A 17717-nucleotide genomic window follows, 5' to 3' on the forward strand; every position below is an offset into this window, starting at 1 on the left:
AAAAGTCCGAGCGAAAAAGAGAACAAAAGTTGGTGAATCCTCTCAAAAGGATTCACAAATCAACATTCAACCTAACTCTAGGTCACAACTTACCACACCTGGCCACTCTTCTGAACTACCCGTCGGAGCTTAAAAATCACTTTCACACACACACACACACGGGTAGTCAGCTTATAATCTACCCCCATATTCTCAAAAAGATGGTGTTGGTATTGAACAAAGTCCCTTGAAGCCCCCTGGGACACACTCACGAGTCATCTTGGAAATCCCTCTTATTTCTACACACACTCAATCAGGGGTCCCTATCTCTGATTCCAAGCTTTCTGAAGCTAGATTAGTCCCTACTACTTCAAAAGCCACAACCGGTCTGATACCTGCTTAAGGTAAAGGACTTTCTGGTATTTTTGACAAAGGTTGGTCAGATTTTGTAGACATGGCTCATACGAGTCATCCAGAGCTCACCAGAGAACAACTTGAGTACACACTCATTTCCATGCGTCAACAAGCTCTTCGAATTCGTATTACTTTCACCTTTCCATAGATCGGAGAGATAAAACAAGAGTTGTAACCTTTCATCGATTCCGTAAAGAATACTTCAAGTGAAGACGTTCCAACTCCTGACAACACAATTAATATTTCTCCTTGAAATGTTGTCACTGTAGAAGGAGATGTACCATATTATACCAATGCTTCGAATGATCCTTCAAAGTTTTTCGGTACAGAATATCCTAAACTTGATGCAAAAGATGATATTTTCTATGAGATCATGTTTGAATATGATAACACTATAGTTGGTGCTATTCCGATTCCCTCCGCCCTCAATCTTCTACAGAAACCTTCTTCCTCAAAACCACATTTCGATTTTAGTCTCTCTTCGTCCTCTGAGGAATCTGAAGAAGAAGAAAATCTTGAAGGAAACAAGCACTCATCTCATCCTCCTGAAGGTACCTTGAAAAGTGATCAAGGTGACAAAACTCAAGAAACTCCAATTGATGATTCCGAGCCTATAGACCCAAATGATGATGAAAATGAAGAAGATAAGACATCTGAAAGTTCCACCTCGAACACATGATCCTCTGGTTGAGAACATTGCATATCCTTTTTCCTTGTTCGAACTCCGAGATAACATTGCCTCAGCCAACTCCAAAGTCGATACACTTGATCAGAAAGTAGCAGGACTTTATACGATATTTGATCAGAAAGTCGCAAGTCTTGATTCTAAGCTCGAACTCATCCTCAAGTCTTTTTCCGAGATCCAAGTTGTCGCTCCCTTATAACTTGACCAAGCCAATCAGTTAGATCAGCTTATTTCGCTTCCTCTTACTCGTACTCTTGAAGATGTTGAAGCACGCTATAAGGAAAACATGGATTATCACATATCCACTGTCACCATAATGTTTAAAGTTCATGATGACATGCTTTCTGCCACCAACACTCTGATCAAGCAAACTCATATCCGGCACGAAAAACAAATTCAGAGGTTGGAGAAAGAAATTCGTCATAAAGACACAATGAACATGGTTCTGAAGGAAGTGCCCATCAAGGTTATTCATGCAACTCAACATCACCTGGATATTCTGAATTACAAGTTCGATGAAATGCTTCATATCCTTAATGAAACCTTCGATCATCTCAGAGCTCAAGCTCCTACTTCCGATGCATATGATTCATTCTCTAAGCAAATCAACATCATCTTTCAGAAAGTTTTTGAAAGATTAAATTAGCTTAAGTCCGATCAAATTCTTGCATCGAAATTTGGGCCTTCCTATGCAACAGGGGGAGAATAAGAACAAAAGAATGTGTAATGGAAACATATCTTAGATTATATACTTCGTGATGAATTAACCAATGATGAAATCCTGGAAGTGGAAACTCTTGAAGCTCTTGAAATAGATGATGATGATGATGATGATGATTTGGTTGAAAATGTGATTATGAGACTACAAGGCATCAAGGAACCTCCTACCAAAGTCCTTTCTGAAGCAGAAAATATTAAATGCTCCTCAGTTTCTTGGACATCATCTTTATACGCATCCTTTCAAAGGAGCCAAGACATGGCTAAGGTAAAAACCAAGCTAACAATTGATGCCTTCCGAGCCACTCAGTCAATGCTTCCTCTAATTCCTGCTCAAAGGATTGTTCAGATATATGAGGGTTCTCCCACTACGAAACCTGATGAGATTCCAGAAGAGCCTCTGATTCCTCCTCCATCCGAGTTATTCATCACTGAATCTGGTCATCAAATCATCTCCTCCATTTCTGAAAAAGGTGACAATCACCAAGACAAAGGCAAAACGATTGCTACAGGTTCGGATAGCCCAGTGAAGTCATTTAAAAGTCTGAGGGCTGGTCGAACGATCAAATTCAACAAGCTGTGGAAGAAAGCATTCGGAATCAAGCTCTCAAATATAATCCAAATCTGATGTTGGGCATTTCTCCTCTCTTCCGACAAGAAATCATTTGTGATATACATTTTGTGCCCTTCATGTACTATGCTCTTCCAACTTAAGATGTTGATCAACTCGACTTGCCAATCTCTCCTCGTGGACACTACTATATCAAGTTCGCACCTATGCATCCAACCGATGATCCTCAAACAATCATCCAAATTGAGCGAAAGAGATTAAGAACCTTTTATTCCACCAATTCATGGCCCCAAAAGGAAGTGTGGTCTCAGAAAAGTATTACCAAGATCGTTGGATACGGTAATAAGGTTCAAAGTAAGTTCGATTTGGACTGTCGTTTGCATAGATATTCATATCTCGGAACAGAGAATCCACCATCACCATCTCGGATGCACAATTTCCTTCGGTGAATCCCAATGATATTCTCACTTTAGTTGTTTATTTCTGAGATCGTCAAACCAATGAATCAAAGAATTGGAGCCTATAACGCTGCAGTCAGCTTCCTAAAGGACTACATTGCTGAATTTTGTAGATCCGATGTGGAGTTTGCTCATCTCTTCGGAACGGAAAATCACTTAACCAATATCACTATTGAGCTTCCTGAAGCCCAGATCTTAGCAGAAGGACCAATTAAAGAACCAGAACTTGGTTACATCTACTTCAAGAACAATACCAATCAAAATGAATTTTTACGAGTGCTTGATAAACATCTTATTCCTACCAAGATTCTTCAAAAGTTCATTTCTAATGTTGCTAAGAGTGATTTTTCCGAACATGCCAAAAAGAAATTTATTGAGCATCTCAAATGGTACATTGAGGTCCGAAGTTGGATCCAAAGTGCTTATCTATTTGTGTCTAATGAAGCTGAGTGATGAATCAAATGATTGCTAAGATCACTTAGGGGAGATTGTTGATACATGAAAAAGTGATCCATTAGCAATCTGATATAGAGAATGCCGAAGTGAGATCTCTTCCGAAGTGAAGATCAATCAGCGATGCATCTTTTGTTTCTCGTTATTTTGAGTCTGTAATGTGCATTAAATGTTCGTAGTACTATTTTGTCTTGTAGTTATTGTTTTATAGTACAGTACATGGGACAAGATTAACATAAGTGGCTGTGTCAGTCTGTTGATCTGCAGATGTCTTCTAGTCCATGTACTTTATGGGATTTGTCCTTTTATCACTCCTTGTCTATTTAAGGAGCTGTAAACTTTAGTCTATGTACGAATGAGTGAAAAAATTCACCTTTCTCATCAATACCAAGAATCATTCAGTCAATCATTCTCTTTATCATTCTTATTGTTCTTGAATCTATTTACATTATTCATAAGTATTATTTAAAACTCTTTGAGCACTTTGTTGAGCTTCTTAATTTTCGAGACAATACTGGTTTACCAGACTTGACTGGACTATAATCATTAGTAGAAGACATTGATCTTAAGTTAATTCAAGGTTTGATTATTCAAACCTTGTCCGCACAGATATTTTTGCTTTCATAATGGGGCCATCCCGGGCAATCCTCCAGAAGTCAGGAGGATCAGTGCAAAAGCTGCACACTTCGCACAAAGGAAAGTACAGTTAGATAGAGAAGGACACTTGTCCCTAGAAAAGAAGCATGCGGGAAAAATCAGAGCATGTGTAGGCTCAGGAATCATCTCCAAAAGGGCGCTTCGTCCGGGAACATGTTGGCCCAACGTGCACAAAGATATAACTAAACACCCGATTTAATACGGGGCGACGTCCTCCGCTGCATACTGAAGACTGTTGGCCATATGAGAATTAGAGAGGAGCTCCAGAGATTTAATTGTGGTCGAAGGGAAAGTACGACGGCCCTACTTGTATGCGATAGGATGTTGCGTAAGAATAGACTCTCGAGTGAGCCTCCACTCCGGGATGTAGACTCCAGGGGCCGCCAAAGGAAAAGAAGAGGAACCTGCAATAAAATTATCCTTCGCCAGAGGCGAAGGAAAATTAGAAACAGTTAGAAACCCAACCCCAGGCTCCTTCCCAACAACACCTTCATCGGGTTCGGTAGCATCCCCGACTCCTCCTTTGGTTCATGAGGCAGTTCATTCACCTCTTTATTCATTCCCTCCGACAGGTTCGAAGTGTCATCGTCGGGAATGTCTACTACAACGTCGAACTCCCACAGCAGGAAGTCCATGTTATGTCTCTTCAAAAGACGCCTGCCAACAGTGCTTACGTTGGCGACTTCAGTAAGTGGGGAGTCCATCGAGGCTATTCGTCGCTTTGTTGCTGGTCGGCTCCCTATAGTTTCCACCTCCTTCGTCGGCTCGTCCTCGAGGTCGAGAGGTGGAGGATCATTTCAAGAAACACCCTCAACAGGTGCTTCAACCAAATCTTGGTCAGCCTGAGGAGCGGATCCTTGCTGTATGGAAATGGTATGACCAGCAAGCACCAGAGCATGATCAGTGCTAACCGGCGGAGGAAGTATATCCTGAAGGGTTTTGAGCATTCTAACACTCCTAAAGTGTACATGCAACCCTAAAAACCTTGGATCTATGTTTTACTAAGATACATGCAAATTTGATTTTTCCAAGGTTCTTAACCTAACTAGCATGGCATGGGGAACTTGAAACATAAAAGCTAGTGGAATAACATACCTTTCTTGTTGCTTGGATTCCTTGAGAACTTTGTGAGCCTAACACCCCAAATGTGATGCCTCAGGTGTTTCACACAACACCACAACTCTTGGAATAACTTTGAGAGAAGTACACACACACTCAAAATCGGCTAGCACTCTTGTTCTACACTTAGTGCCGATTTTGGTAGCCCATGGGGTCCTTTTATAGTTGTGTCACAAGTAGGGTTACAAAATGTAAACCCTAATTGACATGGATTTTCATTTCCTCCATGATCCATGGGTTTTAACCTCCATGGACTATCCATGGAGCACCCTATGGGTTTTAGCTCAATCCAATAAACCATGGATCATTAGCCTGCTATATAAGAATGGATGATTTACACAATCAACCCCATATATTTAATTAGTCTCAATTTTGATCACAAAATTAATTCCAAATTAATTCTTGATCAATACTAATTAAATAATATTATTAGTATATTAGAACTTATAATATATTAATAGACCTTAAGTGTCCTTTCTCTCATTTTGTCTATCCAAGTGTTGCAATGCCATGCAACCCAAATGGACCACGCCAACCGGGTCAAGTACATTCCAGAAATAGTTATGAACTTAGACACCTAATCCAACATCTCCACCATGGGCATTTCTATATACTGGAAACTGCCCTGGAACCTACCCCTCAGAACCATCTCGAAAAGTATAATCCTCTCATAACCTACAAAAAAAACAACACATAAGGGGACTCAGTAAAACCTCCAACTTTTTTCCCTTGAGGTAAAAAAAGGGGGAAAAGAGATAATCCCAACTGCAACCAACATACAATCATCCTAGTCCTCCCCTGTTGTGATATGTCTTCGAGCTTAACATTTTCTATGGTGGTTTTTCCTGAGTTAAGCCTGCGAATCATAGCAAAGAAAGATCTGATGTTAGTCGTCATCTAGGAGGGGGTCCCGGAACGAGACTCGGACAGTCTAGTTAGTAATTGGATGAGAGAATTAAGGTTTTGCTTAATATAGAGAAAGAGGCGATCCCTTCTTCTGGAGGAGAAGGATCTCTATCATACCTTTTATAGAGGGAGCTTGTCCCTGACAGTGCCTTTTATCTTGCCTGGACCGTTAGGACATGGAGGCGTCCCATTGGCGGATCATGCACCACTAGCGGTTATCTGCTATTAGTGCAGACTACCGAAGAGCAGCGCTCTGAGTGCTACACTTGTCACTCTGGGAGTGGTTGGTACTGTTTTGGCTTATTATAGACCGGAGCCTCTCATTTGTAATTGGACCTTGGCGCTAGAGCACCGGGGTCTAAGTGCGAAGGCACGAGGGCGAGGGCCTGGACCTAGCACTTACGATGGGTAGCGACCGTTAACTAGGTAGTCCTTTAGAGAAATGTCTCGTTATCTTTGACGTATTCCTATAGGGATACATTAACAAGTCCCCTAGGCTAGAAAACATAAGCATTAGCTTGGCGTAGTTGAGTAGTTCTAGATTAGCCTAAACACATGTTTGGATGGGATAGTTCTAATGTCCATTGTTGTGACGAAGCCATCTGCAAATACGGTTTCATCATTATAACTGTTTAAATTTCCCACTTTGCATTTAAGACTTCATTTATCAAGGACAGTTTCCTTTTCTTCACTCTACTGCTCTTCAACCGTCTCTTCTTCTCATCCTTTCTCTTTCGTCTTACACATGTTAGCGGTAAACAATGGCAACGCCGATCACCAGAATTGAACCTACAACAAAGGAGTTTGAGTCCCTGCAGGCCCGATTTAGCTTTCTTCCTGAGCACGGGGTGCAATATCCTTGAAGGGCGAGCGCATATTTCTCGGCTTCCGGAAAGGAAGGTTGGAGTCCCAATCCAAATCTTCGAGGTGGGTCTCCGGCTGAAGACAACCGACTTTTTCGATGAGATCATGTGCCAGTATGGCTTCTCTATTGATGATCTGACTCCTAACGCTGTCAACAAAATAGTTGGTTACGAGATGGCCTGCCTAGTGGGCGTGCTCCCTCAATTCTGGGCTTTCAAGTACTTCTTCAGCTCCTCTACTCAATCTGGCAAACATACATTCTCTCAGCGGCAGGGCGTCCATGCATTCATCATAAAACAGAAGACCTCCAAGAAGAACTGGCAAGAAAAATGGTTGTGGGTGAACCACAACTTAATCGGTATTGGCTATCCTCGCAGAACCACTTTCAGCGACCGGACGCCCCAACTCTGGGGGTCCAACGAGACTATAGCGCAGGTGTTGAGAACTATTTGCTTCAATAAGGAGGATTGGGAGGACTACATGTTGGCCACAGTCGAGATGAGCGCCGCCTGGAGGGCATGTGGGTTGATACCCCAGTTCTTCGTGGAGAAGGATGGTGAGTGTGTCTCTCCTCCTCCCCCCCCCCTTTCTTTTTTATGTGAATCTTGGTGATGTGAGGGTAAGGCTTTACCAATCCTTATATATGTGATTTGTTTTTTGTTGCAGGTCACGAGAGGATCGTTCCTTTCGAGATGGTCCTACAGGGTAGGTTGTAGGGCAATTTGCAGCATAGATCGAAGGTTTCTAAGCCTGATCTTGCTAAAGATTCAGAAGGTTCAGTACCTTTGCATTTATTTGCTTGGCTTTTTAGCCCGACCACATTATAGTGGCAAGCTCCACCTACAAGTTTCATTACATTTGCCTTGAGTCGCTTGGCTTCTCAATCTGATTCCATTATAGTGGCAAGCTCCACCTGCAAGGTTCAATACCTTTCCCTTGAGACGCTTGGCTTCTCAGCCCGACTCCATTATCGCAGAAAGCTCCACCTGCAAGGTTCAATACCTTTGCCTTGAGTCGGTTGGCTTTTCAGCCCGACTCCATTATAGCCACAAGCTCTGATTGCAAGGTTCAGTGCCTTTGCCTTAAGTCGCTTGGTTTCTTAGCCCGACTCCATTATAGTGGCAAGCTCCGCCTGCAAGGTTCAATACCTTTGCCTTGATTCGGTTAGCTTCTCGGCCTGACTCCACTCCAACAACATGCTCCGCCAACAAGGCTCAAAGGCTCGCAATCTTTGTATATATGAATCCACATGGTGCTCTCCCGCATGATGTATCCATGATCGCTGGCTACTAAGCCCGATCTATTCCACGTGATGCTATCCTGCATGATGTATCCATGATCGTTAGCTGCTAAGCCCAATCCATTCCATGCAATGCTCTCCGGTATGATCTATCCACGATCGTTGGATACTAAGCCCGATCTATTCCATGCAATTCTCTCCCGCGTGATGTATGTACAATCACTGGCTGTTAAGCCCGATCTATTCCACACGATGCTCTCTTGCGTGACGTATCCATGATTTCTGGCTGCTAAGCCCGATCTGTTCCAGCGATGCTCTCCCGCATGAAATCTCCACGATCGATGGTTACTAAGCCTAATCTATTCCATGTAACGCTCTTCCACGTGATGTATCTACGATTAATGGCTGCTAATCCCGATCTATTCCACGCGATGCTCTCCCGCGTGATGTATCTACGATCGCTGGTTGTTAAGCCTAATCTCTTCCACACGATTCTCTCCCGTATGATGCATCTATGATCGCTGGCTTCTAAGCCTGATCTGTTCCATGCAATGCTCTCCCACATGACATCTCCGTGATTGTTGGCTACTAAGCCCGAGCTATTCTAGTAAGCCACACAATATAGGTCTCACATTGAAGCGCACCGTATATCGCGCATTATAAAATTATGTCATGCTTAACACCACACATTTGCTGGCTCTTCTATTTTAATCAGCATGGTTTCCCTATGCTCGACGAACAATAAGGTGTTTCTATAGCAATGGTACCTTTCAACAGGAATGTTATCACAATAACCTGTTGCCTATAACCCTACGGCCTATCGGTCTGACAACATCCATCTCAGACAAGAATCTTGCTATCTTTTATTATGCCAACAATGTAACACCCTGTTTCGAGTCGTTTCATAATTCGGGTCTGTGACCTGAAGATCAAGTATCATAAGGCTTTGGGCTTTGGGGAAAGAGAGGTTTAGACCTATTTGGATGTGGGTAATGTAGATTATGTGATCCAAGACTTCGGTTTATGCTTTGGATTCAAAGGGTAAAATGGGAAAAGTGGTGTTTCAGACTTCTTTTATGAATTAAGGATTTTAGTTTGATGTTTTTACGTGAAAAATAATTAGATGGGGTTGTAGATCTCCTCAATAACTTTCTGTGAATATAAAGATCGTCGAAAACAGAGTTAGAATGAAAAAGTTGTGACCGTTAGAAGTTAGGAAGGTTTTGGGCTTAGTCTAGTACGATGGGCGTACAGGAAGTACGTTGGGCGTACTGGGCATCCCTGGTACGCTTGGCGTATGTAATCAAAACCTAAACCCTATTTTTGTGGACTGAACCCTATTTAAGCTCCTTAACTTCCCCAAACCCATTCCATTTTCAGCCTCCACCTGTCCAACACCCTCCCTTGAAAACCTATCCCTAGTTTGAGCCTTGTGAGAAAAAGAAGGTGTTCTTGAGTGGTTTGGAGTGTTCTTGGTGCATCTTGGAGAAGAAGGAGCTCATTGGAGAAGTTTTAGTTACATTGGAGCTTGTAGATCCATACTTTGTTCACCTTGATCTTTCTTCAAGAGGTATAAAGCTTGAATCTTGATGATGCATTTGTTAGATCTAACTAGTTTTGAGTATTATGAGATTTTGGTCACTTTAGTGCATAAAGTTTAGATCTTGAAAGTTTGTGACCTTTTTATGGATAAAGTTGGAAACATTATCCAGCTAAACATTATATTGATTCAGATCTAAAGGTTGGAGACTTGGACTTAATGGATTAAGTTGAAAACGATGCACTTTTGGTACCTTTGAGACTTAAAGACTAGATATTGGCCGTTTGGATCTTTCTAATGGATAAAGTTGGAAACTTTATCCATTATGGAGTTACTAGGAATAATGAAAATGTTATCTTGGTCCTTCTTTTCCTTCCATGGATGAGTTGGTGGTCTTTTGATGAAGTTAGAGATTTAGGGCTTTGGGTTGGACACCATTAAGCCATGCAGAGTCATAAAGTCAGGAGCTTTATTGCTTAGGACGTCCCATAAGATCAGATCTATAAGTAATACATGTTCTCTTAAGGCGTTAAGAGGTTTGGAGATGGCTATGGGCTTCAGCGTCGTACTCTAGGCATATGCACCTTAATGGATTTTGGGCCATTTTGGGGCCTTGAGTCAATTTGGGTTTGGGCCTTGCTTTGTTGGGCCAACTATAGAAAGGTATAATAGTCTTTTACCCATTGTTATGAGGAGATATGAATTGGACCTTGAATTATGGGAAATTCTCCTAAATATTAATTAAGGATAATTTAGATGTGTTCAGTGTCAGGAACCCGGTAGCAGCAACCCGTGTGTGTTTCGGTTATCTCGGATTGAGGTGAGTCTCCTTACTATAGTAATGGGCTCAAAGGCACCAATGTCGACCCATATAATTATGTTATGTAGAAAGACCAGGTGGTGGCACCTAGCAATTTCAAGAAAGACCTGGATACGACTCCTGACAAATTATATGCAAGACCAGGGTTTGGACCTTGGCAGTTATATGTACTATGATAGTTGTCTTTGTGATACTTTCATGGAAGACCAGGAGCTGGCTCTTGGCATTTGTTCGTGAGACCCAAGGATTGGCCCCCGGCCTGGCAAGTAAATATCATGATACGACTCATGGCATAATGGAAATTATAAGACTATGGATGACACATAACAATTTCTATTGTATGTATGGTATGTGGTATTTTGGGGAACTCACTAAGATTTCTGCTTACCATTTTATGTTTATGGTTTCAGGTACTTCCAGTATGAAAGGGAAGGGCCCAACATGACTGAACCGCATCCATCAGAGTTTTCTACATTGGCAATTTTCAATATTTACTCTATTCACTTTTATCAGTTTTGGAACAACTCGTTTGTATGGTTTATTGCTTTAAAAATGAAAATTTTACTATGAATTGTTGGGACATTACAAACAACTTGTTGTGTACTATTATAGCAACCTTGCCTTATTCACCATAGTCTGATATGGCTACCTATGCTACCCACATCAGACTAGGGGGAAATAAGCTAGGTATAGCCTATGCAAGAAACGCCTTGAAGATGGTTATCAATGCTCACGCAAAACAGACTATGTATATGGTTATTGGTGGCATTCCACAAAGAAGGTATGAAACGCCACACCACCCACACTGCATATTCATATAGCAACCTCATTATACATGTCGTCATCATCAACAGTCTTTGCTCTGCATCATCACAGCAACAGCTATGTTGCATCACATTGACCAGATCATACTCCTAACAAGGAAAGTTCATTAAGCCAACTCATGATGCATAAACCCATGCTTCGATCATCATTCATCACCACGGATCTCGTGGGCAAGGTTCGGTCATTCTTTTTATTCTTTCATGCATTGGTGCACTGTCTAGTCTGAACCAATTGTCATCAATCCAATCACGTTAGACTAGGGGGACTTGAAGACACACAGTTTATATGACCGAGTCTAATCCAATGTTAATGGCCACATACCAATCACATCAGACTGGGGAGACTTGATGATATTAGGTCCATTAGGATGGCATAGAATGCTCTGGCGCACAAGCTTTGCATGGCCCTTTCCTACCAGCCTTGCATTGTTTTCCCTTGCCAGCCTTGCCTGACGCTCTCCTGCCAGCCCTGTCTGGCGTTCCCTTATCAGCCTTGTCTGACGGTCTCTTGCCAGCCATATTTGGTGCCCGCCTTCCAGCCTTGCCTGGTAGGCTCCTCCCAGCCGCATCTAGCCCCGCGGGGGGAGGGGTGGCTTGCCTATCTCCTTGCTAGTTGGGCATGAATTGGGATGACCCAAGGCCTGACCTAATTGTCCCCTATAAAGTGGACAGTACCTCCTCCACGGAGGGGGACTCTTCCTAATGGCTCAGCTGCCACCGTGGACCTTCTCCGGTGGCTTAGCCGCCACTCAGGAGTTTCCCTTGGGCTTAGCCGCCACTCTCCTCCTACAGCCACCATGCCCATACACTACCCCTAGAACCAAGATGGTTCTATCTAGCGAAGGAGAACCATCTCATCTCTACCAACCGATCTAACTTGATCATCGGAGCCTACTCCTACGGCATAGTCCTTGGGGCGCTTCTAATGACTTTTCCCTGTGATCCTCAGATCTTCGTCGTAGAATCCGTCTAGAAGGCATCCCATGTCTATGTCGCATCATATACTGTTATGTTGAGATATGTATTCACTGGTTATGTGATTAGACTGGTAGATATGTAGGACTACCTTTGTTTACTGATTATTGATTGTTATTGTATATGTCGACATGTTATGGTTTTTTAGGTTTAGGCGGACCAGCTGGTGCTGAAGGCCAAGATACACAGGGAGGTTCGGATATACTGAAGGCATGCAAGGTGGTCCAGTTAGGTCGAAGGCCTGCAGAGCGGTCCAAATAGGTTGAAGGCCTGGTGCGGCAGTCCAGTCATGCTAAAGGCTCTGAGAGCAGTCCAGATTGTTTGTAGGCATGTGAGGCAGACCAATCATGCTGACGGATCATGTATGCATGTTGTTATTTGTATGGTTATATGTGTGGTACTTTTGGGGAACCCACTAAGCTTTGGCTTACAGTTTCAATTTATTGTTTCAGGTACTTCAAATGATCGGGGGAAAGCAAAGGCATGATCATGCACATCCTTTGGATTTATGGTATTGGATTTTGGGATAATCTGATTTATGATTTTTTTTACTTTTAGAACAACGTTTTGTAAACAATTATGGTCCTTAGGTTGTTTTTGAAGAATGAAAATTTTACTCTGCTTTTTGGAATGTTACAAGTTGGTATCAGATCCCTAGTTTGAGAGAATTGGATTAGCATTCGTGTGAATCCAGACTAAAACTAAGGATCTGTAAAAGTTTTCAAAACGATTTTCAAAAACTGTTTTCAAAAGTAACCAAGGAAGGATGTGATGTGTACGATCATCTAGAGAGAAAGTATAGCCCAAGTTACCCACACTATTATTGATTATGATGTTTATGATAGAACAACATGCTAGTGATAGGCTAGGGATCTTCAGTAATTGCATGATATGTAACGCTTGCAGATTCGGGTTAGTAAATTTAGAGAAAATAAGCGTTAAAAATGACTTTTTGATATAATATTATTTAGGATAAATAATCTTAACCAAAGTTATAGTATATGTCACAGTGATTTCGTACATATAAAGAACGCTGAAATCCAACTTATAACAAAGAAGTTATGACATGTCGAAGTTTCGCTATTAAACCGGCACGACTCCGCGTATCATAAAAGGTAAATTTTTGAAAAAAATTACTTTTTTAGCGTTAGCAAACTAAACGAAAGTCATATTAGACATTAAACCGAGAACGTGCATATAAAGAACGTCCAAATCTGACTTCATTTGAAGTAGTTATGATTTTTCTAAGATTCAGCGTAGCAGTGTACAACTCGGAAATCGAATTTTATATCAATCGATTATTAGCCGACACAATCTAAATGAGAACTGAATATCACATTAATAGGAGCTCAACGATATAAATACTGTCGAAAATGGACGTCAAATGACCAAGTTATGATTTATTAACAGACTTGAACTGTCAGAGCTTGTTAAGAAATAACATTAAAAATAACGTCAAAATTAGCCGACGGATTCTAAACGAAAGTTGTAGATCACGTCGATAGCTACGCGTGGATATAAAGAACGTCAAAAATGGAGCTCGTATGCAAACATTATGGACTTTACAAAAAAATAATTTTTGATTAACCAGAGGGTGACACGTGTCGCGATCTGGCACCACACCTTCTTCCCCAAGGACGTGTCCCCCAGTACGTGTGGCGTAATTTGAGTACACCCTACATACTGGACCACTTCCATCCTATAAATAGAAATTGAAATTCACTCCATTCCTCACACCATTCCATCCTACTCTCTCCCACCCCCTCCCCCCCCCCCCCAAGGCCTGAATGTCTTTCTCTAGCACTTCCTATGTGTTAGTAGCGAAGATCCGGAGTGTCAGAAATCCCCAAGAAGTAGAGCTTTCGGTTTAGAAGTTCTGCCCGCACAGAGTCCGGTTTCTCGCTAAACCACCTGTAAGTTGAGTTATGCGTACCGTACTTTAATTATAACTTATGTTTAAGTTCATTATCATTATTATGACCCTATAAACAAAATTTATCAGTGATTCCAAGTCATTATACTGATTGATCTACTTACGAGGATGATGTTTAGGCTGGATTTAGTAAGGTGTTTAAAAGTGGGATTTCCAAATAGTATACTTTATATACCAAAGAGACCCTACCTCCGATATGATCCTACCTGGTTGTCCCTTATCAGCTATAGATCAATAGACTTTGAATTAATGATGAATCTAGACTAATAATTAGTCGCAATGAATATTATACTAAGACTTAGTGATAATGATACTAGGTTACGTCAAAGGAAAAGATAGTTGCTAGAAGTGAAGCGTTGTCCGAATTTCGAGTCATCACTTTAACACGTGAGTGTATAGTTACTTTCATCTTACACATAGATATGAAGTATTTAATATTACTACATGCTATATGTTCTTATTATCTGTGTTTCCGATATCTATGCTAGATGAACGATTTATACATGTTTTACTTGATTTAAACTATATATGTATTTTTGATACCTATAAATATATTGGGAAAAAGATGGGTAGATGAAAGATGATTTAGAAGAGGAGAGATGAAAGATGATATAGATGATGAGAGATGAACAATGAAATAGAGGATGAGAGGCCTTGACTTTAAATATGATGTCATCTAGCAGAGTATAGATGACAACGACGGATTATTCTAGACAGTCCAGTGGAACGCTAGCAGGCTCGCAACCTGTAGATGTTCTTGAACTAAGTGTTCACCAGATGTAATCTAAAAACCGATTGACATGTGATGTGGGAGGACTCCCTAAAATAATATTGTCAATAAAGGAGATAAATCCTGGTAGCTATGGACTTAGTGCCTTATAGACGAACGCTGGCAGCTATGGACTTAGTGCCTAATAGATAACACTGGCAACTATGGACTTAGTGCCTATTAGATAAACCCTGGCATCGATGGACTTCGTGCCTATTCGTTTGGAAAAATCCTTTGGAATAAATATAGAAGAATATCTATTGACAAGTTATTGGAAAACGTAGGTTACAGAATATATGCACTAAGCGAAAAAAAACATTTAACAATTAAATGATTAGGGCACATGCAACCTATAAAGGATCTATGTCTTTCAAGTAAAGGCAGCACACTATGAACTATCATCCTACAAAACTTATTTATATGAAACATAATTCATAAGGATGAAAACTTACCTTGATGATTGTTGTAGCAAACAATCTTGAATTCCTTCTTCAAAGCTTTTGGTAGCAAGCACCACAAATGTCATGCATCTGATGGTTCACACCCAATACAAGCAAGAAGGATATTGAGGAGAGAGAGGGGAAGGATATTAGAATTTTGGCCATACTCTTCGATGGTATGAGAGGGAGAAAATCATAGCCCTAGGGGCCTTTATATAGTACGGTCAGGAAACCCTAGATAAGCCTAAACCCAATGTAATAATATTACTTTAAACCGGGTAATTATCCAGCTTCCTAATTATTCACCAAAGATAATTCTAGAAACCCTAAAGGCTCCTTAAAACTATCCATAGCCTCATGGAGGGTTCTAGAATGCTTCTTGCTCAACTCTTGAACAATTGCACTTCAATCCTTGGACTTTCACATGATTCTTTTAATCACTAAATTAATTCCAGTTAATTTCTGATTAAATATTAATTAAATATTACTATTTCTAATTAATATATTATTACCATATTATATTAAAAAATTATTTATTTCAATTTATTAATCAAATAATAAATCGTTCTCTCTCTCCAAAAATATCATGTTCGTTGCTAGGTTTGAGATTAACCCAAAAGGAATGTGCTACTATCAATTCAAGTTTATACCAATTATAGTTATGGGCTTAGACACTTAATCCAACACAAGTATCATGGAAGAATCCCTGAACTAATACTGTCAGCATATATGATACTTAGGGTAGATCCTTATGAATAAAAGAAGATAATGGGGATGGAAAATTGGGTTAATTGTTTGATGATTAAACATAATAATTATATTATTGTAGGTTGAAACCCCTATGTACTCACCAGGTTTCCCAACCTGACCCACTCAGTTTATTGTATCACAGGTAGCGATATGAAAGATACATTCTGCTCAGAGATTCGAGAAGTATTAAGGTATTAGTTTAATTATTGTAAGGCATGTAATATTTTGTTATGCTTATGGTTCTGTATTGATGATGACATCCCAATATTTTAATATAAATAAAACACATTTCTTCAGATATGCTATGATAATTCACTATCATGTTTTTCTGGGAACAAAGTCTGCAATGTTATTCCTCAAAAAGGATGCTCTGGTTTTTAAATGAGCATAAACAAATCGATTTTTTCTGGCCGTGAAAATGTGGATGTCACATGATAGAATTGTATGATGTATGATGCCTATTAGCCTAGGAGAACCTCTTGTATGGTATGGAATTGACATCATTAATGTAGTTTCTTAGTGTGTGCATCATATTTGTACATAACTAAGATTTTATCGTCTAAGAATGTTTGGTTTAGCCTTATTTCCTATATCCTTGTTTGGTTGTGGGCTTAGGGTAGAATCAAATATTTGACTGTGTATATGATCCAATGTTATGTATGATTAGCATGCACAAATGGCTATAGGGTTGGTGGAAGTTTCATGAGTGAGTATGTGTGAGGGCGATTGGCCAGATGAGGAATGATTAGTCACTCTCAAGAGAGTGAGGATAGGATGTATGTATATCATAGTTGATGTATTAATTTCCGAGCTGTTGTGATGATCCTTGAGACATATACAAGGATGTATGGAAGGTAGTATGGGCCCATACTATTGAAAGCATAGGACCCGTATGCGTAGCAAGGAAGTCATAGACCACAAGGATTTAGTCTCTTCATATTGTTTGTAATAGTACGTATTGTCCTATGAAGAGATGAAACTAGGATTCAATTTGCATTTGCTTTGAAGTCGATGGTGCAAAAAAGTACAAGTTCACATGTTAAGGATATGAGGATTTTCTCAAAACCGAAACCCCCAGACACTCTTAAAATTAAACCTCCTGATTCTTTCTGTATGATTACAGAAAACAACACCCACATTTGTCAAGGGTTTTTTCACCTCACCCTTATGTTAATGGTGGATCCAGACTCGATCGGTTTCAAAAATAGAAAATCAAACCTACTTTTTCTCCTTTGTTTCGGTTTAAGCTTTAATCACGGGATCTGAGTTTTAGTTTCAATTTGTGTGGATTTCAAAAATCAAAACCCATTCGTGTTTTTTTTGTGTTCTTTTAGCTTTCTTCTAGTGCTTAATGGTTATTTGATTAGGACTTTCATATCACTTAGGTTTCTTGTACATATTAATAAAATATGCAAAATTTCTTATTTTCTTATTAGAGATGAATGAAATGGAAGGTTTTTTAGGAATGGAAATTGAATAAAACTGACTTTCTTCAAGAACAAGAACATGAATAAATGGAAATTGAACGAGCTTGGGTTTTGTAACAAGTTTTGTTGCCTTGGTTGTGGGGGTGGGTTGTTAAGGGTTAAACTATTTTGTAATT

The sequence above is a fragment of the Lactuca virosa genome, chromosome 3 (assembly GCF_052849685.1).
Source record: "Lactuca virosa cultivar CGN04683 chromosome 3, Lactuca_virosa_CGN04683_v6, whole genome shotgun sequence".
In the NCBI taxonomy this organism is placed as follows: domain Eukaryota; kingdom Viridiplantae; phylum Streptophyta; class Magnoliopsida; order Asterales; family Asteraceae; genus Lactuca; species Lactuca virosa.